The sequence below is a fragment of the Schistocerca gregaria genome, chromosome 6 (assembly GCF_023897955.1).
Source record: "Schistocerca gregaria isolate iqSchGreg1 chromosome 6, iqSchGreg1.2, whole genome shotgun sequence".
Taxonomy (NCBI): domain Eukaryota; kingdom Metazoa; phylum Arthropoda; class Insecta; order Orthoptera; family Acrididae; genus Schistocerca; species Schistocerca gregaria.
The window spans coordinates 149,813,855-149,837,647 of NC_064925.1; positions in this window are offsets into that span (position 1 = coordinate 149,813,855).

Consider the following 23,793-nt stretch of genomic DNA (forward strand, 5'->3'; position numbering starts at 1 on the left):
GAGCTGTGAGTGCAGAATCACATAGTTTACTGGGTTTCTATGCGTGAAAGTCATCGTTAGGTGTCGCTGGAAGCGGTCATTTTTCGTTGTAATATTTCGCAGACGTCTATTTTACAATAGGATAGGGATTTGGGAAGGTATGTCGTCTATTCTTCACCCATCTTCTTTCTTGGTCTCAATCTTACGAATCTTCAACTTCTGTTCTCCCTGCTTTTTCTCTGATTCTTACTTGTTCTTGGTTCTTCTCTAGGCAGGATATGGAAATATTTATTGATAACTAGTCACTTTGAAGTTCTCCTCCTAGTAACAGTTTGATAAATTGTTTGGGCGTGTCATTTTTTACTTTGTGGAAGTTCTTCTTCAGTTTCGTGCATCAGCGTGCTGTTTAATAGCAGTAGTGTGACTTTTACACATATTTTTTGCTAGCGGTGGCTTGCCCAAGCGGTCTTCTAGTCGGGCCGTTTTTTGCTCGCTCCGCTGTGTCGTGGGCGCTACGGGGTTTACGATCGGTGAATATCCCAGTGTCCCTGCACCGGTCCCTTCTGGCGCGTCTCTGCAGGGTTCTGCGTAGTGGGCTGATTTACTGCAAGGGCCCTCCGTTGGTCTCGCTTCTACCTTGTAAGAATCGTGTCTTGCTAATTACGTCCTTTTCTTTCTTGATACTTCTCACATTGCAACGTGTGGGTCGTTGCATCTCCTCCTTGCTGGAGTTTTTACAGTGGTTCTTACAAAAAGTTTTACTTATAATCATCTAACATATGTCTAGTACGTAAATTGTTTTGCGCCTTTTTAAAAAGCTTTACAAATTTCGGCGCCCTTTCCATGTTACAATTCTACTATATTTGGAGTCTTAACGTCTACTCAAGAATCCTCAAATTCGTTTTTTATTTTTGTGTAGTGTCGTGGTGTATAGCGTTTTAGTATTGCATGCTGTTAGACTATCTATGCTTTATCTCTTCACCTTAATCTATGGGACTATTGGTGTTATTATTGAAACTACTTTCTTTTTCCCACCTTCCTTTCTCTTCATTCTTCTTTCTCCTGACGATGTTATCTGCAACATAATCTTGCAATATTGTGCTGATTATTTACCAGTAATAAAATTAATCTTCAAACTTTTTGATATGGCACACATGGTGAAGTCCTAAGGTTTTGCCTGTTTTTGGGTTCATTAGTTCCACAGCATTATCATGAGCAATTCGACTAATTATGATAGGTCCTTTGTAAGCAGCGTAAAACTTAGGTATTTTGTGTTTCTGTTTGCTGGAGAAATGGTGTGTTTTTACAAATATTTTCTGGCCTACTGAGAATGTTCTTTTCATTGCTGTTCTATCTCCTCTTTCTTTTCTTTTAATGGCTGCCTTTCTGATGTTGGAGAGTGCTGTTGCTATGACTTGTTTGTGCTGTCTACGTGGTACAATAGGAAATCTAACATTTTCTCTGGTTATGTTTGGGGGTTCAATACTTTTAAGTACAGTAACTGGAGGTAGTAGTGTAGTGCTATGTGGCATTTCATTTATTACTTCTTGAAAATCTTTAAGGTATATATCCCAAGTGTTGTGTCTTTTGCCGGCATATAATCGGCATAAAGTGCCTATGTCCTTCATAGATCGTTCTGCTGGATTTACGCTAGGTTTGTACTTAGATATGTAAATGGGTTTTATTTTGTGTTGTTTTAACGTGTTCTGCCATTGCACTGATTTGTATTGTGGGCCATTATCAGAAATTATTCGTTCCACTCGACCTACTTGTCTGATAAAATCTTGTCTACATGCTTTACTTATAGCAAGACCTGTTGCCCGTTTTAATGGTGTCAAGGTAACATATTTAGAAGTAAGTTCCAAAACGACAAAAATGAAAATATATCCATTTTTTGTTCATGGGAGTGGCCCCATCAGATCTGTTGCAGCTATTTGTTTTAATCTTTTAGGGATTATTGAAAACGTAGGTGGTTTGGCTTGGAAAGTGACGTGTTTAGCCCTCATACATTTTTTGCATTTTACTAATTCTGTTCTAATTCGTCTTTCCATATTAGAAAAGTTGCGTGTTTGTTTTATTTTTAAAAAGCATTTCTTTGGTCCACAGTGGCCATTACTTAAATGTGTACCATATGTAGTTATTAATTAGTTCATCTGGGATATAAATTAACCATTCATTCGTTGCAACATTTCGTCTAAAAAATAAAACATTGTTTTTTTACGAGATAGTGCTGCCGAATGTCTGGAAAATCCTTACTTCTCCACTTGTGTTTGATTCCTAGTTTTCGGGATACTTGTCCTGTTCTTTGCCTATATTTTTCAATGCTGTCGTAATGTAATTTTCGAAAGGTACTTGTTTCATATAGTACATTATAAACTGGCCTTCTGCTGCTTCCAAACCTATGTTATTGGATGCGCCCTATGGACATCGTGATAAAGCCTCTGCTAATACATTCACTGGTCCTGATATGTGTGTAATAGTGAAGTCAAATTCTTGTAGTATTAACATCCATCTGGTTAACCTCCCATGAGTTAGTTTGGCGGATAACAGAAATTCAAATGCTTTGTGGTCAGTGTATACTTTTGTTTTTCTTCCGAATAGGAAGTATCGAAAACGTTGGAAGCCCGATAGAATAGCCAATGCTTCCAGCTCCGTGACTGAATAGTTTTTCTCACTTTTTGTGAGTACCCGACTGGCAAAGGCAATTGTTGTATATGATCTTAGCCCTGCCTTTTCGTATTCTTGGAATAAAACAACTCCTAAACTGTTTCGGCGCTATCAGTGGTCATACAAAAATTTTGTGTTAGATCAGGATGTGCTAAAATCGGTGCTGTTGTTAGTGCGATTTTCACTTTTAAAAATTCTTCATTGGCTTGTTGATCCCATAACCGTGGCGTGTTTTTTTCCAGTCAATGCACATAGGCGTGGTGTTGCGAGAGAGACGATCCAAATAAATTTTTTTATAGAATCCGGTGAGACCTACAAATCCTCTGAGAGTTTTCTTATTAAACGGAGTACAGAATTCTTTGATTGCCGTTAGTTTTTCTGGGTTTTCCCTTTGTCACAAATTATGTGTCCTCGAAATTTGACCTCTCGCCTTCCAAATTTGGATTTTGTTATATTTACTGTGACCCCATACTCTTTCATGATCTGTAAAAACTGAGTTAATGTGTCGTTGTGATTTTCCCAAGAGGGTTCTGCTATAATCACATCTTCAACATAACAACTAATTTTTTGTAAAATTTCGGGACTGAGTATAGTATTAAATCCCCTAATAAACGCTGCTGATGATATGTTTAAACCAAATGGCAATCGTTTAAACTGGTAACATCTACCGATTATGATAAATGCTGTAAATTTTCTACATTCTGGGGCCAATTCTATTCGCCACAAACTACTCCGTAAATTAATTGATGAAAATATCTTAGCACCGTGGAAGTTTTGTATTAATTCCTCTAATTTTTCTGTGCGATCTGTGTCAGCGATTATGATTGTGTTGATCTGTCTGGAATCAAACACTAACCTGATGCTCCCATCTCGTTTTTGTACAATATGGATCGGGCTGTTATATGTGGAGATAACTGGTTCAATAATATCGTCATCTAACATTTTAGATATCTCCTGGAATACTTTATTCCTGTAGCTTAATGGGACTGTATAGGGTGGCACTCTAAATTGTTTGTGCTGTTTTACTTCAAACTTGTACTGAAAGTGTTTAGTACTGCCAGTCTTAGATAAAAATACCTCTGCTTTATCTCGTAAAATACCCTCCAATTCTCTTTTACTGTGTTCCGAAATACCTTGAACTTCTTGCAATTTTTCGTTGATTTCTTTATGGACATCTAACATGAGTTGAGGCGATTCCCTCTTTTGTGCATACCATTCTAATTCTTCATCCTATTTATCTCGCGTCATTCTTAATTGTTTGTTTATAACAGGTATTTCATCTAATTTTAGCTTTTGCTCAAAGAGAAGTGTGACATTCCCGAATGTTACGGTACCTTTCCCCTTACCTATTATCGCTCTTCTCTCATTTAAAAAATCTACACCTATAATCAAATCTACAGTTAGTTTAGGTATAATCACGAAGTTGGCTTCGATCTTTTGACCTTGGCACGAAAGAGTTCACCTTGTTTGTCTCGTAACTACCGCAGCATTGTTTCTAATAGGACCTTTTACTTTAATTTTACGTGTTTTCAGAACTGGCAATTCCACATTGGCATTACACTACTTGAATAAAGTTTCGGAGATCGCAGTCAGTTCAATTCCGCTGTCAATTACAATATTAACTGGGATATGCTTTACCATGACCTTCACAATTGGTTAAATTTGAAAGGGTTGGTTCTGTTCTTCTTCTTCTTGCATCAACGAATCCTCCACTGAATCATACATGAGTCTTTTTAGGAATTTCCCTTGTGAATTCGAACTTTCTGTAGGATAAGCTTCGACTGCTACTTCTCTCTCTTTTATACCCTCTTCTCTATTTCTTCCTTCTTCTACGCTTTCTTCTACATCCTCTACTTTTTCCTCATCCTCGTCTATCTTCTCGTTCTTCGTCGCTACCTCCACATAATCGCATCTAAATGCTCTAATTATCGTTTCATAACTTCCTTCATTACATACGTTGGGTTGTGTGCCCACTTGTAACTTATTTTCAACTTCTGTCGACTGCTCATTATCCTCATTGAATTCGCTTTCCCTGGTTTCCATCTCAAATAGCTCCGCAATACTCATTACTTCGTCCTTTCCTCGTACATTCGTTGTGCATGCCTATGGTAATTCATCTTCCTCGTCAGTATTCTCCCAATTAATTTCGTTCCAACACAATATTGTTGTTTTCTTGTCTTCGTTTTCATCTGGTCCCTGCGGATTTGTTTCTTCCTCCATCTCTTCTCGTGATAAGATTTTTGCTTCTCTGTTCAAGGTGCTGCAATTGTCCTGGGTCGGTGCGTCATCCTCTTTGGCATCGGCACTTAGCTGTCAATTCGAACGTTTATCGGGGTTTTGTGGTCTTACCTCCACCTCTTCTATCTGTATTCGCTTTTCTTGTTCAGCTTGTTGATGGTGGTTTGTCTGTTGATAATTTCTCGGTCTATTGGTTCTCCAGTACCCGTTCCAGTTGTCTTTATTTCCTCTGTAATAGTTGTTGTTGTTCCTGGGTGGATTATAGTTATTGCCATATTCTCTTCTAAATCCATAACCGGTTCTTTGTTGAAATCTATTATCGTTTCTTGGTGCGAAGTTATCACGTGGTTCGTAATTATCGTTTCTTCGTACTGTGTCTTGTGTATTTCACTGCTTTTTGCTTTCGTTTACACGTGCACTTCGTCTTTTTCTTGCGTCATCTTCCGAAAATATGAACTCTAGTTCCCTTAGAATACCTTTAAATGCTTCGACGTCTTTGCCTCCGCGACCTACTAGTGATCGCTGGTATTTCAATGGTAGCTTCATCGCGCATAATTTAATCAACTCTCCGTCACTGTATGGTAAATCTAAGCATTGATTTTTGTTTGCCATTACTTCGAAAAATTTCACGGGACTCTTCTCTCCTGAATTTTCAAAATATGGGTTCCGTAATAATTCGTACTTCACACTGTTCTGTGCTTCGCTTGGACCAATATCGTGAGAGAAACTTCTCTCTGAAATCATCGGACGATCGGCATGTCGCTGCAACATTCTGCATGGTTTCTGCGACTCTTCCTGACATGTGTGCACATATAAAGTCTAATTTGTGTGCTAGCGTCCAGTGTTCTGGTAATCCTACTCGGAATTGATCAATAAAAGTTCGTGGATGTAATGAGTTTCCTTCTCGAAAGTGTTGAAATTTTCTGACTGTGAGGAAATGATCGTTGTCGTACTTCGTCATAGTTCCATATGAAATTCGTGATTCTTCACCACTTTTGTTTCTGATCATTTCTCCCGTCGTTCTTCCCTGTTGTGGTAGATCCATTGGATATTGTCCACTGTAACTTTCGCCTACCCTTGCGTAGTATCGTTGGAGTGGTACGCAGTAATTTTCTTCCATCGGTTGTGAACGTGTAGCTGAATGCATTGCACTGTACTTTCCGCGACCTGGCTTTCCATTGTCACGTATTGGTTGGGTATCTTGTCTGGCTAACCTTGCTGCTTCACTGCACGATCCAAACTGTCCTGAAATATACATTTGTGGTTCCGCATGTGTGTGTGATCACGTTTGTTCATCAAGAATATCGAAACGTGTTTGTTGCTGTGCAGGCTGTCTCATTCCACGTATGTTACTTTCCGCCTGTGATTGGAACCGCAAATGCGTAATATCTTCGTTAATTGCTTGTTTTTACGGTGCTGTTACAGATACGGATGTGGTTGCAGATTCAGTGCTTGTTCGATCCTGTTCAGTACGCTCTTCAATGGTTTGCAACAACTCTGTTCGCAATTTCTGAAATTGTCGCTTCGTTTGCGCTTCTATTTTGACTATACGATTATTATATCTTTTCACCGCTGCTTTTGTGATACGTTTGTGTAACGCACTGTTTTCAAAAATTTCACCCACTGTACCTGTTGCTTGTCTAGTAATTACGTTTATCTGTTTCTCTATTTTCTTGACTTCTCCCTGGGTGTTGTTACGTAATGTTTTGATCTCGTCCTGAATGTCATTACGCAATGTTTGTACGTCCGCTTGAACCTTGTCAATGTCTGTTCTCAATTGATTGTGACCTGTTATTAAGTTTCCTACCACTTCTCGAGATTCTTTTGCCTCGTCTTCAGTACGACTTACGTGTAACTGAATTTTTGTGTTTTGTTCTTTAATCTCACGCATTTGTCTCGTGGTTTCTGTATTCTGAATTTGTTGTATTATTTCGGCCAGATTGGTGAGTCCTATTGCGTTTTCCAGCGACGTCCTACGCTCTGTGTTTTCGCCCAAGTGTTGGTTCGCAACCGATTACATTGAACTGTGCTGTAGCACGTTTCTGCTCGCATTCATTGTCCTCTGTGGTGAGGGAGCTCTGATTACTTGTACTATGGGTTCTACGTATTCAAGACACAAGTTAGAATCCTCATCGACTGTCTCTCTACTTTCTTGCTCCTCTGTCGTATGCTGACCTAGGTTTTCTGTGCCTTGGCGTACATTATCCTCGTTATGGTGCGTTATATGTCCTATTTCTCGCGATACTGCATCGTCTGTTGTACTGTCCTCTATTCTCTGCCCATTTTCATGCTGGGTCTCTACCTCAATTCGGTCAAGGTCTCGATCTGCCATTGCAAATTTTTTGGAATCCCTTATTTTCTGTTTTAAAAGCAATTCACGCGCCCAACTCCGCGTCAACATGCTCTTATACGATCTCACGCGTTTCATAAACTTTTTGTTCACACGACTTGACAAACCATTCACTTACTTGTTGGGTCAGAACCAACTTTTCAACGATGTATACGCCACCTGCGCGCTTGCATTGCAGAGAAAACTTAATTGCAACAATATTAAAATTCATAACTTAATTATGCTATTGTCTCTGCTACAATGTCTCACTATTTATTGAATACTATATTACTATCTATCGCTGCAGCTACTGTTTTCGATTATGTATAACTTTAGAAAAAAAATATTATACGAAAATTTTTCAGCAGGATATTTTTCTGACCTAGTTAGGCATGTGGTCGACCTTCAATCATGGTGTTTTACTATCCTGGCAGGGTTGCCATTTTCTAACATTTATGGTGGTGTCTGTTTGTTATATATCGTGTCTCCCTACCACTTTCGCGCAACGACGCTCTGAGCGTGTTTTTTAGGGAATTGACTAGTTTGAACCTGGGACCTTTTGCTGGTAAGGAGACCCCAAATCACACATGACATGTGAAATTCAGAAAAGTTCAGTGAGACTAGCGATGATATAACCAAATACTTAATGATTTCAGCGTCAGCTCCACTGCACTCCCTGTAAAAGAATCTTAATACTAACTAAATTTAGTGGAAGGGGTTCAAGGCTTTCCTATTTTTAGTTAGCTGGTCAAATAAGGTCGAAAATTCAGTTACGTTTACCATTGGAAATTTTATTCTACTCACAAAACATTGTTTATAAATTGCTCTATTGAAAAAAGGAAGTGTTTTAATACAGGATGTTAAAAACCAACTGCCTTCAACAAAAATGTGAACGAATAATCCCTGAATGGGTTTCCAAGTTCTACAATGGATCGAAGGATGACCTATGCCATATCACATCTATAATCTAGGTTTAAGTTAAGTTTCACAAAAGAGAAAACTATCAATATGGTCTACAGTGACCCTCAATTATATTTCATTGCTTATCTAACTTGTCGTAAATTACAGTGGCTGATGTGGCTTCTCAATAATTATAAAACAGAGAAATCATTGCGTTTCAGATTTTTACTTCAAGTGGCAAATGTGAACACCGTGAGCTTTAATTTACGATCGACACTAGTATTACGCAAAAAAGGGGGTGTAACAGATGAGACTTCTGCAGTTCTGAGTGAAGCCTTATGCGCTCAAAAATGCGGCATCGCGTGAGTTCATTACCTTGTGGGTGTTTAGGCAGCACAGCTCCGCTCACCTCGCCACCTCGGAACTAACTCCTCTCATAACTTCTCCTTACTACCATTTACCGAAGTTGGTTTTAAAAAAATACTATCTGGCTGTGTTTTCATCTGACCAATCAGGGTGTCAATGTTAACCTTAAGCTCCGCCTACAAAAATCCTTTCTATCCAATGAGAAACGTTATACTTTTCGTGGTGGGGCAATGTTTTTAAAGTTTGCAACGTAACAGAGACGGGAAAAAGTCTCACGCTAAAACTTGCAGCTTGTGTGATCCTTTTAGTGTTATCGTAAGATCTATACTGTTCCTCTGGCGGGCTCTATCTTTTAACCTTGGTTGGGAGGAGGGGGTGGGGGGGGGGGGGTGGTCCTAACGTAACAGACGCGAAAATGTCTCACGCTCACACTTGAGGGTGGTATGGCCCTTTTTGTGTTATCGTAAGATCTACACTGTTTTTCTGGAGGGCTCTAGGATTTAACATGGACTGGGGAGTGGCCCTTGACGTAACAGAGACGGGAAAAAGTCTCACGCTAAAACTTGCGGGTGGTGTGGCCCTAGTGGTTAGCTGGCGACGTGGGTGTCCAGTCTGTCCCTTATCGTAGGGCCTTCTAGCTTACCAGGGTTAAGCTCTTGGCTTTTGTTCTCGTTTCTCCCCTCGGAACTGCGTCTGTCTCATGGTGGGAAGGTGTGACACGCATTTAGGCATTCTTGTGTTAGTCTGTGGTATTCCGTTTGCTCAGTCATTACTCGTATTACTTTGGTTAATGTAATGTCACGAGTTATTCGGAGCTATGTGACATACTACTGGATTTGCTTATCATGTCAGGGTTTTCATGGAAGGTGTTGGATTTGCCTGACACCTTACAAAAGGGTGAGTGGACCGTCAGTGGTTTCGGGAACGCCCTTGAGCTCTACTTTCAGGAAGTCCGATACACACTGAAAGGCAAGAAATAAGATGCACAACGAAGGGAAATACATAATGCGGCGGAAGTCGGGAAATGTAATGTACAAGTCCAGGCACACAACTGGTTACAATTTCAGGAACAGAACGGGATGTCGCAGTGGTTAGCACACTGGACTCGCATTCGGGAGGACAACCGTTCAAAACCGTGTCCGTAATTTTTCTTAAGGAGATTGCTGGAGTGCTTTTTTCGAAAGCGCAGCGCGGCTTTCCACTTCCGTCCTCCTGTTATTCGAGCTTCCTCTCCGTTTCTAATGATCTCATTGTCGACGGGATGTTAGACACTAATCTCCTCATCCTCCTACTCCTCCTCGAATCTCAGAAAAATTGGGTGACTTATTGGAGAGAAAGGCCTTCAGAAACATAGCAAGTCAATCAGGCGTTGATCCACATCTGGTCTTATGCAAGCGGTTAGTCAACTTGGCACTGATTTGTAGAGTTGGTGGATGTCCTTCTGAAGTATTTCATGTGCGATAGATCGGCAGGATCCTGAGATGATTGGAAGGCTCTGCCGACAAAAGGGTTCGAACGTTCTCAGTTGGACAGAGATCCGACAACCGTGCTGGATAAAGTAGGTTTTGGCAAACACAAAAGCAGTAGGAACTCTCGGCGTGTTCGTGCAAGCATTACGTTTCTGAAATGTAAGCCCAGTTTGTCTTGCCATCAAGGGCAACAAAATTAAGGGTGCTGTAGGTGTGCCGCGAATGACAACCAAAGGGCTTATGGAGGGCGAAAGTCACGTTTTTGTCCCAACGCTGTCTGGTCGTCTCCAGACACGTTTTTGCTGGTCATGGCCGCTCTGTTCGATGCGGCTCTCAGCACTGAAGTTAATTTTACTCCAGTCAATGAGATTCCAGGCCGAAGACGTGTTGGAGACGCCTCGGGTATCTGTGGGATGCCAACCGTACACAACAACATGAAACAGTGATTGGGTGCCATTTCTTTTCATAACAGGACCGCTTTGGTACCTTCCTCAAAATTATAGAACCAACGCATACAACTGTTTTCCATGCTGGAAGAAAGCATGACCTTTAGTTTACAGAGGATACGAGGTATTTTAGAAAACAGGCTGCCTATGAACTGCAGAACGACCATGGATTTAAACCTTTCCTGTTCTTGAACCGCGATACTCACTTTCGGTATCAGTTGTGAAGCCATGCCGATCTTCCACGGAGAATCCATAATGTTCAGAAACGTTTCTTGAGATGGCCGAGTTCTTCATGTAGATTACCCTTGTCAGTTGTCATATATCTCTTGTGTACAAGTGTACTGAGGACGCCATTGGCCTTCGTAGGGGTCGGCCGGTGTGGCCGAGCGGTTCTAGGCGCTTTAGTCTGGAACCGCACGACCACTACAGTCGCAGGTTCGAATCCTGTCTCGGGCTTGGATTTGTATGATGTCCTCAGGTTAGTCGGGTTTAAGTAGTTCGAAGTTCTAGGGGACTGATGACCTCTGATGTTAAGTCCCATTGGCTCAGAGCATTTGAAGCATTTGAATCTGCGTAGGATGACTACAGCTCTCCGCTCACAGGTGCAGATCCATTGTGTTGGCTAGCTAAAAACTCAGTGTCCCTTGGTACCATCGATTTTACGGCGAACCGACAGAGGCATCTGTCCGTTTGCAGCTCTGGATGTTCCCAAGAATGGAACTGAGTTGCCCGAAAAACTGATGAAGTCTTTCTCCGCTATGGAGCCACTCTACCAAAGTATCATCCACATACCTCCGAGAGGTAAGAGTCTTTTGTCTCGCAGTCTTTTGACACTAAATCTCACAAGCAGCTTGCAATCAAATTGCGTGCTAAAGGAATATCATCTCAGTCATGAGACTGGATTCAAGATATCTTGTCAGAGAGGTCACAATACAAAATAACTACGGAAAGTCATCGAGTGAAACAGAAGCGATTTCTGGCGGTCCCCAAGGTTGTGTTCTATTTTTTCTATTGCGTCTAAATAAACGATTTACGAGACAATCTGTGCATAAAGTCATCAGAAGATCCAAACAAATTGCAAAACGATCTAGGAAAGATATCTGTATGATGCGAAATTGGTAATTGTCCCTAAATAATTAAAAGTGTGAAGTCAAAGACAAGAGTGGTAAAAGCAATTCGTTAAACTTGCGTTACACAATAAATTAATCAAATCTAAAGGCCGTAAATTCAACGACGTACCTAGAAATTACGAATAACTTAAATTGGAAAGAAGAGAGAGAAAATGTTGTGATTAAGGCGAACTAAAGATTGTCTTTTATTGGCAAAAACACTTAGAAGATGCAACAGATCTACTAACTAGGCTGCTTACATTAGGCTTATCCGTCCTCTTTTGAGGAATACTGTGCGGTGTGGTATCCTTACGAGATAGGATTAACGGGGTATATCGAGAAATTTCAACGAAGAGCACTATGTTTTGTACTATCGAAAAACCGGGAAGACAGTGCCACGGACATGATACAGAATTTGGGGTGGACACCATCAAAACCAAGGCGTTTCTCGTTGCGGCGGGATCTTCTCAAGAAATTTCAACCACCGGCTATCTCCTCCGAATGCAAAAATATTGTGCTGACGCCTACCTACGTTGGGAGAAACGATGATTATAAAGGGAAATCGGACCACGCACGGAAGGATATAGATTTTGTTCTTTACGCGCCCTGTTGTAGAGTGGCATAATAGAGAATTATTGTGAAGTTGGTTCGATGAGCCCTCTCCCAGGCATTTAAGTGTGATTTCCAGAGTATCCGTGTAGATGTAGATGATTAGATCCACGTGCTGCTTCCCGTGGAGTGCATCCTTCATTTGGCCAAACTGAAGTCGGAAGATGCGAGATCCGGCCTGTAGAGTGAGTGAGGAACCCAGCGAGCACATTCCTCTGGCCACCCCAACTGATGGACGAATGTGTCGACACTAGCAACAGAGACGTCCACTTGTGAAGCCATCAGTTTGACTGTGATCCACCGCTCACATCGAATGAGAGTGTCTCCAATGGGACTTTGCAGGAGTCGTAACTGTGTGCAGGCGACTTCAACGTGGGAGATTGGACAGGTTTGCACGACCATGTTGCTGGATGACCGACGCCATGCAAACCGACTCTATGTGCCTTCGTTCACTGTAAGGTCTCCGTAGACACTGTGCAAGCGCACAAAATAACTGCGGTGCTCTGTTTTTCTGCCAAAGGAAATTCAATGACAGCCCTCTGCTGGGAACACATCTCCATTACAGACGCCAGTTTCAAAGCTACGTATTGTACCGCCACCTTTCGGAACTTCAGGTAGTTACCTGAAGTTAAAGTGAGAGTATCTATAGGGGTTAAAGCGGGAATATTTCGCAATGTACCACAACAAATTCCCCATTTTTTCAGCGGAAATTGGCTGAGAAAAAAAGTAATCCTTTACTTACTGAACGCCCATCGTATAAGGCTTTTGTGAGTGGCGTCCATCATATATATATAAGTAGGTTACTGTTCTGAGAAGCCGTGCTCGAACGTGATATTTCTCGCTGATATGCATCTGGCATCTGAAGCAGTGTGATGTACTTCTGACGGTTAGCTAAATATTAATGGACCGTGTGATGATTTCTGGCATAGACGGAACAGATGAGACCAAGACAGAGGTCAGTCTCAAAGTTCCTTATTCTGCTCAGAAGTAGTTGTATTTCATTTATGCTCTCTTGCCATGCAAGGAAGATTATCTACTATGAGTACACTCAATGCCCATAGCTAAACCGAACTCATATGGATACCAGAAATTCAACGCCGTCCTAATTCAGGGCGCGCAACTGTTAGGAAAGTAAATTTTTTCACACACTAAACGTATATTAATGTGACAAACATTTTGTGCACAAACTGACCTCTCTGTTATGTCCCGTCATTATGAGGGTACAGCTTCCCCCAGAACTCATATGAAATGTCCGATACCACCTTCTTATGCATTCGGATAGTTGTCCGATGTATCATTTTGTCTTGTTTGATAAAAATCTTGATATTCATTGCGAAGGCGTGGGGAATGTACTGGAACTACGTGCGTTGTCGTAATTATCGTATTTACAACACACCCGCTGGGAAAGCCTGAAGAGTCACAACTCTTCTATTGTTTACGTCTAACAGTTTTCCAATTTCCAGAATTTGAGGCCTTATTTGTGCATTTTACGTATGTAAACACGAGCTCTGTACCACCACTGAATGTTAGTAACCAAATCCAAACTGTAATTAATTACGTAACTAAAATAATACTAGAGACATTATTGTAATTAAGGTTCTGAATGATTTTCTTATGGAAAAGTAAAGATATTACTATAAAAGATTGCCATTGAAAATTGTATTTTATACCTTATTCGCCTGTAACATCAGTTTCTTTACGTTTTGTAAATTTTAATTCTAACATCAAATTTGTACAAAATTAATAACGCATTATTTTGGAAGCTATTGTTAAATTTCTATATAAAGCGATGCAACGATGTTGCGACAAGTCAGTTTTGAAGTTACTTTTGTAAGTCAAAGAGATCAGTGAAGTCTGCCATGTTCTGTTTACATGAAAAGTGTGCAGTTCGGATGTCAATTAATGTGAATATATTTGGTGAATATTGAAACGAACGAGGCAGAAGAAATTTAAGTAACATTCACCTTAATCTTTACAGCATAAATATTCGATGTGATTCATGTCGGGCGATCTGGGTGGCCAAATCATTCACTCGAACTGTCCAGAGTGTTCTTCAAGCCAATCGCGAAAAATTGTTGTCCAGAGACATGGCGGACAGTTATCTATAAAAATACCTCCGTTGTTTGGGAATGTGCAGTCCACAAATGGCTGCAGACGGTACTCAAGTATCCGAACATAATGATTTCCTCTGAATGTTTGGTTCAGTTGGACTAGAGGACCCAGTGCATTCGACGTAAACAGAGTCCACACCAGTACGGATCACTACCAGTTTGCACAATTCCTTGTTGTCAGCATTGGTCCATGGCTTCATGGGGTCTGCACCACACGCGAACCTTACCATCAGCTCTTACCAGCTGAAATCGGGACCCATCTGATCAGGCCACGGTTATTCACTTGTCCCGAGCCCTGCAGAGGCACTGCAGGTGATGTCATTCTCTTAGCAAGGGAACTCGGGTCGATCGTCTACTGCCATACCACATTAACGCCAAATTTCGCCGCACTGCGCTGAAGGATTCGTTCGTCATGCGTCCTAAATTTATTTCTGCTACTTTTTCACGCAGTGTGCCTTGCCTGTTGGCACTGGCAACTCTACTGAAACGGCGCTGTTCTCTTTCGTTTCGTTAAGTGAAGTTCGTCGGCCATTGCGTTGTCCATGGTGAGAGGTAGTGTCTGAAATTTAGAATTCTCCGCACACCCGTGACACCGTGGATCTCGGAGTACTGAATTCACCTAACGACTCCCGAAGATCAGTGCGTTTAATGCCAACTAAAACATTCCCCTTTCGGAGTCGGTTATTTCCCTTCGTATAGAAATAATCACGTCGGAAACATTTTCATATACATCACCCGATCAGAAATGGGAGCTCTACCAATGTACTGGCGTTTTGTACCTTGTGTGCACAATACTACCGCCGCCTATATATGTGCATATAGTTATACCATGACTTCTGTCTCCTCAGTGTGTGTATAATGCTTTTGTGAGCGGCATAAATAGTACATAAACAGGTTATTGAACTGATACGTCGTGCTCCAGCAGACCACTTATGGAGCCATGACCTTTCTCTCTGGCCTGCGTCAGGCATCTGAAGAGGCTTGATGTGCCTCACACAGCCAATTAAATATTAATCGACCTGCTGATGATACTAAAATGTAGACTTTCACTGCCGGAAATGTCATGTCCATTATAAATTTCCGGGCTGTTATGTCGTGGTCGGTCGATGAATTCTACGTGAATTCCCAACTCTTTCGTCCCCGTCTGCGGAAGACATCTTCAAGGGGGTCTGTAGTTCTATGGAAGGTCCAACACACCCACTGGCCAGCAACTGACAGCCGCTTAATTCTGTGTCCACGCGCTCATGCGCCGAGGCGTTTTGAAAACGTCAGTGCAATTGGCCGCTGTCCGCTGCAGTCGATCGCCGTTGCCATCACCCAGTGGCGGGCGGTTGGTGCACGTCTTCTTCAGCAACGGCATCCATATACCGTCTAATTTGACGCCCTCCTCCTTTCGATTGAAATTATTTGGGTGTTCGGCGATTTCGATTACCTCTTTGTAGAGCCATTCGTAATATCCGCTTGTGGCCGCCAGTTCTTGCGTTTCCTCGAAACGAATATGTTGTTTACCTGGCTGGAAAGCATGCTCCGCAACAGCTGATCGTTCTGTTTCTCCTCTTCTACAGTTGCCCTTATGCTCTTCCGAAGGTTTTCTGGTACCCACATAAACATCTCCACAGATGTTTCTGATGATGCCTGGCACAGATTAAAGCAAAAGATGAAGGTTGAAGGCAAAATACAGTAATTTAGAAATGACAACATTAAAATTACTTTCTCTTGTCATGCAACGAAGACTCCCTACTGTGTGTAGACTCGATGCTCCTTTCTAGTCCGAACTGATATGGATGACAACAGCTGGACGCCATCCTAACTCTGGCGCGCAACTATTTTGGAAAAAAGAATCCCACACACCAGTCATAATTTCCCAACGCCCTACCATCTGTCAGATCGTTCCCCGTCATTACGCCCAGCAGGGACGCGCCGTTCCAGGGTGAGCAAAGTGCGCGGTTTTTTCCAGCTTCGCTTGCCCGCGGCTGTGGGGGCAGGCCGACCCCTCAGCCTATTTGCAGCTCGGCTCACTCGCGTGGGTGGCGTCAGCGGCGCTTTCCAGAAACCGGCGCGGCGAGGCGCGGCAATCTAATTTTCTTTAACTGCCCAGCGGCGGGCTTAATGAGCAACGTCACAAACGGCGCGTACTTCTACACACGTGCCCGAGCGGTCACCCCTCAAGTGTGGTGCGACTGTACCGACACCGACCTGCCGCAGTCTGCGCCACGCGCTGCTTTCTCCTCTCGAAAGTGCGTCATCCGAACAACTAAATACCATAAACTGAAACTGAACATAAAGCAACTAATGTTTCATTTAAAGTAATCTATTTATTGTTTGAACAATCAAACCAATTTCAAAACGGAATGATCATTTTCATCTGCCATTGACCTTCCAGTAATTCTAAACGTTAAAGGATAACTAATGCAGACTACCTCAGAATTAAAATACGGAGCTACTATAAATGATTCCTTCTGTCTCAAGTCTCTATATTTACCAAACTATCAGATGTTCAAATATCAGGGGCATTCACTAAGCAATGCAACACACTTTTTTTTCTTTTTCTGAAAGCAGGTTGCCTTTACTCAGAATTCCAATACGCCATGTTATTCCCCACTCTGTTGACAACAAAACCTTGTTTTTCAGCATACTGTCAATTCAATGTGACGGCCTTACGCCACCCTACTGGGAGAGCCTGTATGCCCGTACATTACCACTCAACTGGTGGATGTCGGAACCAACGTCTTACTACATCTACGTCCCCATGTCCACCTACTGCTTCAGGCATAGTGCAACCTTCACTGGGCCTAACAGATGGAAGTAGGAACGTAAGAGATCGGTGCTGTAGGGTGGATGAGGAAGAACAGTCGAAAGAAGTTTTATAAGCTCCTCTTGGGTGCGAAGAACTGTGTGTGGCCTTGCATTGTAGTGGGCAGGAGAAGTTAGTTTGCACTTCTATAGTGACGAAAGGGCTGAGGTCAGACAGATTTGCGCGACATTTTTGCGACAATGACAGACGCCTCGCCCAATCACTCACCGTGCTTTTGTTCGCTACCAGATCTTCGCAGCCATTCTGCAGGCGTCTTTAAATATCTAAATTGCTCCTATAATCTGCCAAAAGAAACTCAATGACAGCTCTCTACTAGAAACGCACCTCTGTTAGACAGGGTGTTACAAAAAGGTATGGCCAAACTTTCAGGAAACATTCCTCACACACAAAGAAAGAAAATATATTATGTGGACATGTATCCAGAAACGCTTACTTTCCATCTTAGAGCTCATTTTATTACTTCTCTTCAAATCACATTAATCATGGAATGGAAACACACAGCAACAGAACCTACCAGCGTGACTTCAAACAGTTTGTTACAGGAAATGTTCAAAATGCCCTCCGTTATCGAGGATACATGCAGCCACCCTCCGTCACATGGAATCCCTGATGCAGCCATGGAGAATGGCGTATTGTATTAGAGCCGTCCACAACACGAGCACGAAGAGTATCTACGTTTGGTACCGGGGTTGCGTAGACAAGAGCTTTCAAATGCCCCCGTAAATGAAAGTCAAGAGGGTTGAGGTCAGGAGAGCGTTGAGGCCATGGAATTGGTCCGCCTCTACCAATCCATCGGTCAGCGAATCTGTTGTTGAGAAGCGTACGAACACTTCGACTGAAATGTGCAGGAGCTCCATCGTGCATGAACCACATGTTGTGTCGTACTTGTAAAGGCACATGTTCTAGCAGCATAGGTAGAGTATCCCGTATGAAATTATAATAACATGCTCCATTGAACGTAGGTGGAAGAACATGGGCCCAATCAAGACATCACCAACAATGTCTGCCCAAACGTTCACATAAAATCTGTGTTGATGACGTGATTGCACAATTGCGTTCATCTTCTCGTCAGCCCACACATGTAGACTGTGTATATTTATAATGTGATCAATTTGGAATGAAGCCTTATCCGTAAAGAGTCATTTGCACTGAAATGAGGATTGACACATTGTTGGATGAACCATTCGCAGAAGTGTAGCCGTGGAGGCCAATCAGCTGCGTATAGTGCCTGCACACGCTGTACATGGTACGGAAACAACTGGTTCTCCCGTAGCACTCTGCACACAGTGACGTGGTCAACGTTACCTTGTACAACAGCAAATTCTCTGACGCTGGCATTAGGGTTATCGTCAACTGCACGAAGAATTGCCTTGTTCATTTCAGGTGTCCTCGTCGTTCTAGGTCGTCGCGAGTCATAGGCTGGAATGTTCCGTGCTCCCTAAGACGCCGATCAATTGCTTCGAACGTCTTCTTGTTGGGACACCTTCGTTCTGGAAATCTGTCTCGATACAAACGTACCGCGCCACAGCTATTGCCCCTTGCTAATCCATACATCAAATGGGCATCTGCCAACTCCGCATTTGTAAACATTGCACTGACTGCAAAACCACGTTCGTGATGAACACTAACCTGTTGATGCAACGTACTGATGTGTTTGATGCTAGTATTGTAGAGCAATGAGTCACATGTCAACACAAGCACAGAAGTCAACGTTACCTTCCTTCAATTGGGCCAACTGGCGGTGAATCAAGGAAGTACAGTACATACTGACGAAACTAAAATGAGCTCTAAAATGGAAATTAAGCGTTCCCGGACAAATGTCCATATAACATCTTTTCTTTATTTGTGTGTGAGGAATGTTTCCTGAAAGTCTGAAACTATCTTTTTGTAACACCCTGTAGAATTCATCTTGAAGGCAACGTATAGCACGGTCACCTATCGGAACTTCATATAACTACAGGGCTGACGCAGGTCTGTATCACCATGTCGCACAACAAATTCCGTATTTTTTCAACCGAAATTGGCTGAGGAAAAAGTGTAACATTTTACTTACTGGACTATACGTAAACTCATTATGTTGGCTATTTTCACTCTACCTATGTTGTATGATTGCCCCTCTGGTCACACAACACACGTCCAAGTGATAGCGAAGTTCGTTGCATATCTTATGTAGCAACATCTTGGCACCGGTCATTGCTGCGGTACTGATACGTTATCCGAACTGTGCCAGAGTTCGTTGCATTTGAGGTACGTAAACACGGTCCCTAATGCACCCCATAATAGAAAAGTCACAAGGCGTTAGGTCAGACAGCCTGCGGCAAAGGAAATAGGTCCATATTATCTTCTCCAGTGCACACAATCCAACGATGCCCAAGTTCCCGTTTAGGTAGCGCCGAACATCGATTCTCCTTGAAAGGATACGTAGTCTTGTTTGAAAACGAAATTCTCGGAATCAGCAGTTATTTATGGAAACAACCAAATACATAAAGGCCCGTACGGCATCGTCTGTGTCACTGCACAGAAAACAAAAAGCTGCTACTAATCTCGCTTACGTGCCACAATTTTGTAAGGATTATGGGTGTCCCACACTCTCACACTGCGGCATGTGTAACACTTGTAACAATAAGACAGAACTTTGAAAACGAATTAGTCTACCTGCATTGCCTTCAGAATACCGTCATTTACTCCCATCACTGTGGAAGCTACACTGTCAATTGGTACGTAGATGTGGACGGTCCTGTGTAAAAAAAGAAGTTAATCCGCTTGTGTTCAAATTGTGTAAACCTATTAGCGCACTCTCATTCAATTTTAAGTAACGTACCTGCTTGTTACACATGCATTACATCTGTGTCATAAAAGGAAGCCAATTGAAGAACACTTTCATAAATTTTATTCACTAAAATTCATTTTTAGTGAAGCACGTCAATAGCACAACAATACTTAGCCATTAGCCCACAGGGCGATTAGCTTTTTCATAGGGTGATTCAAAAGGCTGCACACTAGTTGAAGGAGCTGATAGAGAAGTCGAAACATGACTTCGCTATAACAACTTATGGTCTTGTAAATACCTTTCGCTATACTTTGCCTAAACATAATCCTATTTCGGTTTCATGATGACTTACTGTGAACCATCTAGGCGAAAATAAAAATGTTTCAGGCACCCATTATGTTGAAAATTTGTGTGGCAAGAGGGCTTCCCACAGGTCGTCGAATGATACTAGCAATTATTTTAGGAATTTTTTCTTATACAAATTGACTGTGTAAATAAAAAAAATTAAAAGTGTGGATTGGTAGGTCATATTTTATTCACAAAATCTCAACAGTAATTTAATTAATCGATGTTATGGAACAGTCTGAAGCATGGATCTGCACATAAAGCGACATTACTGTTTGAACACATTATTTATGTTCCTTTTTCTCACTCCCTCCTGTAAAGGGTATGTAACCACCGCCTCATTTCCTCTGATTAGTGCGTGCATTAGAAACACATTTTCAATGTCAGCATCAACTACAAGTAATAAAAAAATCTGTGCCACCTTTCTGGAAATCGCAGTTCAGCTTCATACTGTCACACGCATATGATCCAAGAGGTCCAAGCCACCCATAACAGAGTTGTTCGAACTTATGGCATTTGTAAAAACTAAAGTGCGCACAGACCAACTCTTTGTTGGAAATGAATGTTACATCTAAGCAGATGTTTCTGTAGACGGAACTGTTAGAGTCCTTGCCTCTTGCCACTGTATCGTAACGAGTGAATTTTGATATTCTCACGGACCTCTCCGAGCGAAAATTTGTTGTTTTTCTTCATCATTACCAAATGGCCTTTTCTGTTGACTGTGGTAGTACCTACATAATGTATTCTGTTATCCATAAATACTGGAGTACGGTGTGAAACGGCTTTCAAACGCAACAATACATTTACTCTTTCTGAAAGGTGAACTCATTTGGTTTGTAACGCTTCAGCAATAGGAATGTTGCCATTATTATCGTCCCTTCTCCACAATAGATGTTGAGCTAGTCTAGATAGCCTGTCACTAGACCCTGCATCGTCTTTTTATAGGCTTCGTGGGCATGTACTGTTTTAGGCAGTGTCTTCCCTTGAAAGTTATCATAACTTCGTCAAGAGAAAATATGCCTGAATGATTATATGCCTCTAAGAAATAGCGCTTAGGGCGTCAATTAGTGGCCTCACTTTATACAGCGACGTCAGAAACAGTTGAAAAGACTCTAAGGGTGTTGCAGGGTAGGATGCGCTGAGAAATTGTAGTTAAGGAAAAGATTCCTTACGTTGCGCCGTTTCCGAGTTAATTAGCATTGAAGTTCGCCAATCAGGCGGTTTCGCCAGCAAATTCAAGTGTCCCGCAACAGTCGATTCACCAAAAGTTTGGTTTATTTAATTTCCTAATTCAGAACAAGTTACCAATACAGAAATTGGAGATGGGGCGGTAGTAACGATCGAACCTGAACCAAAGGCTGAGCAGTCTCTTACGCTACCATCTACGTCATAAGGACGATTGATGCAGTATCTGGCGGGTACCTTGAATTTTCTCGCGCAAAAGCCTGACCGCCTAACTTCAATGCCAAATAACTCCGGGCAAAGTGTAAATTTTTTCCTTAACAGTTACTACTCAGGAAAATTTATTCAGCAACACCCTTACAAGCTTTTGAGACTGTTTCTGAACGCCATGCATAATTTATGATATCCAGGAACGTCCCAACGCCTTCGTACTATCGTTGAGATGAAGGTTTTCTAAAACTTCTTGTACAGTTTTAGAGTCATCACTTTCAATTATTATTCCACATGAAAGAGGATATCTGAACTCCTGTAATTGGATAAATGTAGCATTTAGTAGACTCCCTTAGTGATGAGCAGCCCTGTAACGCTTTTATTTGAAAGTCTGTCGTTCTTGTTACATGTGAACGTGCAGGATGAAAGGACATACCAAAATTATCCTTTGGACCAACAGTAGTGTAACTGGTCAAAACAATCACTGGCATTCCAGGAATACGCCAACCAAATACAGTTACAAGAATGAGAGTAGGGAATGGAAATCACATAGAAAAGAAACTTTCTAGTAGTCAGACTCTTTGGATATCAAATGTAAATTACGTTAATAAAAGATATTACCTGATGATACGTCTGTTTCACTATGAGTGTCATGGTTACTGGAAATCACTATGACATCAGACAAGTTAATTACCACCATTGTAGCATATGCCTAACACGCGAGATGAGTGCTGCGGTAATTCGCGTTAATAGTGTAGGTGAGTAGTACGGTCTGATTACGGCTGTTACTAGATCAGCTTAGGCAAAGCGCTATGACATCTGGAGGAAGTCACCTAAGCTATTCTGTGTCACTTAGAGTAATCCCTCTCACCTGCTTCGGGATTGTTACATCAATATTTAACACAAGACGGTAAACAATATTGGAAGTGTAATGTACTTTGAACGACAGCATAAAAAAGATACATTTCTGAACAAAAAATAAATATTGCAGTATCGTGTAAAGTTGTGACTTCTCCTACGTCCCCCTTCAGCCATAAGTCTATCACAACGTATTAGATTCTGTTATCGCAACCGTTAATATTCTGGAGTAACGTTATGAGCTGTGGGCTGAAGAATATGTAAGTTCTAATGGTTCAAATGGCCCTGAGTACTATGGGACTTAACATCTATGGTCATCAGTCCCCTAGAACTTAGAACTACTTAAACTTAACTAACCTAAGGACACCACACAACACCCAGTCATCACGAGGCAGAGAAAATCTCTGACCCCGCCGGGAACAGAACCCGGGAACCCGGGCGTGGGAAGCGAGAACGCTACAGCACGAATATGTAAGTACAATGGGAAATAACTCGGGATATAGAGGCAAAATGTTTTATATAAAAGTTGTACGTGGCAAAGAGAGTTACGCATTACTACTAATGGTCGTGACATTGAAGGTGATTCGGTGGTTAAAGTGATTTTTCAAAATAGGAACCCTAATCTTTGATTTGAAATTTGGGAAGAGCGGAAAATCTTACGTGTAAAATGATACATTATTCAAGAACATTGCAAGGAGAAATGAAGAATAAATAAGCAAGTATGTTTTTAGTTCTACCAAGGATTAACTCGGAGAAGAGGAGGAATATAGCAAAATACAGTGTTAGATACAAGCTGGAAGGGGCATAAGAGTCACATATGGTTACCAATAACCAGGATCCTAAACGTAATTATCGACAATCATTCGATGGGTGAGTCTGTGTTCCATTGAAACCGATATTTGTGACACAGCATTTGGAAAGAGAGCAGAGAGATTTGAACGTTTGGTTTTAATTAAGGTGTTTATTAGTAAAAATAAATCTTTCACAACATGTAATTGTTATTCAGACATTTGCAAGGTAGAACAAACATAAATAAAACGCAGAGCATTTATTTACAAGTCTTGAGAGTCTTTATTTACAAGTCTTGAGTGAGTCCCCTCGCCTCTCATCTCTCTGGATGTCCTTCCAATTTTTATCAAACATTGTATTTTGCGGTATCCCTTCTGTGTTCCGAACTAATACCTACTAGAACTGTAAACGTTATTTGCTCATTTGATCTTCATTGAAACTTGCCATGGTCTTAAAGATTATATCATTTTACGCCTAATACTTGCCATTCTTCCCTAATTTTAAGTCAAACATTAGGGTTACTATTTTAAAAAATCACTTTATATCGACAAATCACATTGAAAATCATGTTCAAGTTCACGGCTGCTATTAGCACTGTGTA